This window comes from Rhyacophila brunnea, unplaced genomic scaffold, assembly GCF_057557595.1.
Source record: "Rhyacophila brunnea isolate RB1 unplaced genomic scaffold, BYU_Rbru_1.0 scaffold_10, whole genome shotgun sequence".
In the NCBI taxonomy this organism is placed as follows: domain Eukaryota; kingdom Metazoa; phylum Arthropoda; class Insecta; order Trichoptera; family Rhyacophilidae; genus Rhyacophila; species Rhyacophila brunnea.
The window spans coordinates 44,818,594-44,821,099 of record NW_028232752.1 but is presented as its reverse complement, the minus strand read 5'-3'; positions in this window follow the sequence as shown (position 1 = coordinate 44,821,099).

Sequence of the window (2,506 nt, the reverse complement as noted above, 5' to 3'; positions counted from 1 at the left end):
TCGCATCCTCCGCTGGGGATCAGAGAATAAACTCACTTTCGCGCCCAATAAGACCGTAGCTGTCCTCCTCCAAGGCAGTGAAAGAATAAATATTACCAAGCGGCCCCCCACAATCCGCTTTGGGGATACGAACATTAAATTTGAGAAGTCTGTAACCTATCTTGGTAATAAACTCGACGAAAAATTAACCTTCCTTGAACATGCAAAGACGAGCGTAGCTAAGGCAAATGCGGCCTATCAGAAGCTGGCGCGCATGGCCGGCAGTAATTGGGGTCTTAAGCCTAGAGCTCTAAAAATTGCCTACGGGGCTATCTTTGTGGGAATCGCTGGATACGCTTCCAGCGTTTGGCACTCGAAGGCATCCAAGGCACACGTTATGAGGACGCTGCTTAGCGGTCAGCGTGCAGCCCTGATCTCATTGACAAAGGCTTACCGTACAACATCGACAGATGCACTGGCGGTTCTTGCGGGGGTGCTACCCCTCGACTTGCACGTCCAAGTTAGAGGCGCGATCACCCTCCTTCTGAGGGGTTTGCAAACTGAACTCGGAGGTGTCCTTCTGACGCCGCCACAGAGAATCGAGGGCGTGGCATACAGAGTTACTGTATCTGAGCTAGTGTACAAGCATGCATATGCAATATGGCAAGCGAGGTGGGTGGCCTCCCGCAAAGGCCGGCTTACTTTTTCCTACTTTCCAGATGTAGCAGAGCGCTGTAAAACGAGGAGACTGATGCCTGGACACTGTTCGAGTCAATTCCTAACAGGACATGGCGATTTCGCGGCCAAGCTGGTGGAGCTTGGTGTGGCGGATAGGGCGGAGTGTTCATGTGGGAATGCCTTACAGGATGCTGAACACATTCTGTGGGAGTGCCCCAATATGAGCTCCGAACGAGCGGAACTGTTTGCCAGGGTCCGTCCCCATTCGGGCCCGATTGGACACGCGGACATGATTTCAGCCGAGGCCAATTTTGAGGCCTTTAATAAATTCACAAGAGCGTACGTGGAGCGGGCATTGCCTGACTCTTCTTACGACTCACAAAATTTATTGCCAATGTTAACTGTCTAAGTTAACTAAGACTAGTTAATCCTTAACTTTTCTTCTGCACTGCGGTGCCTGGTTGTATCAGTCCCGTGCGGTTCCGCTCGGGACACCCAATGTGGGAAGTAAATTCAGTAATTTGCTTGGCACGAAGAAGAGACATGCTTAGGCGGCTGCGCTAAAACGCGGTTGCGTGGACTTGTCGGAGCTGGCGGGCGTAGTTACGGTGTCCCTTGTCACTTCGTGCGGGACTTGAACGTGTGGCGTCGGGTGCTCTGGCTAAGATCTCCGAGTGGGGCACCTTGAACAGATTAACATTTGCGCCCGCAAAAACTGAAGCTGTCCTCCTCAAGGGCAGTTCAAGGATCAACATCACCAGGCGACCGCCTTCTGTCTGCTTTAATAACACCCCGATCAGGTTTTCCCTCAGGGTGACCTATCTCGGGATTATACTGGACAACAAACTGAGCTTTGAGACACACGCTACTGAGGCGGTCGCTAAGGCACGTGCAGCCTTCCAAAAGATGACTCGCATGGCTGGATGCAGGTTGCAGTTGCAGGAGTTTGGCTTGGCGGGACATGGCTCGGGGTGCACGTGTGGGCATGACCAGCAGGACGTCGAGCATGTGCTGTGGGATTGTCCACTCTTGGAGACCGAGCGAGCGGAGCTGTTTGCCCGGGTCCGCCCCCATTCGGGCTTAGTGGGACACGCAGACTTGGTGGCGGCCGAGGCTAATTTTGAGACCTTTAGTAGATTCGCCAGAGCGTACGGAGAGCGGGACAACCCCGCTTCTTCTCACGACTCTTCTTAACTTCATTGATAGTTGCCAAGAACCATTTCAATTCATGTTTGCAAGCACTTCGGTGCCAGGCTGTATCACCAGTCCCGTGCGGCTCCGCTCGGGACAAATGAGGACTTAAAATCATTTTGAATGGCACACCGTAGTGGCATGGTAAGCAGTTGCGCATCATCGCAGCAGCATATCCATGTCGAGGTGGGAGGAGCGGAGTTTAAAACATGTCCCTTGTCACTATCTGCTTATTATAATTGATTGTATTTTCGTAGTAATTGAAAAGAGAAAGATTTAAAAACAAAAATATAAATATTATTATATGTATCTGAGTGCGAGTGGGATGCCCGCTGACCTCGCACGGTCTTAAGTGCCAAGCAATAACTATAAGTGAAAGTGCCAAAACAAAAATAAAGACAAAATAACTGTGGTAATAAGACGTGGTGTCGGTTCCTGACGCCACGCTAGCGCAAGTTTGTGCGCCTAACAGCATTATCAGTAAAAACAAAACAAAACAAAACAAAACAAAACAAAAAACAAACAATAACAGTAACAAGTGAAATCAAGCACATTATAAATCAGTGATATGGGCAACCCTAAGGGGGACCCCATGGATGTGGGCACATCCAGGGCTTCGCTAAGAAAGCGAAAATCCGACCTTGCCGAAGGGGCTGGG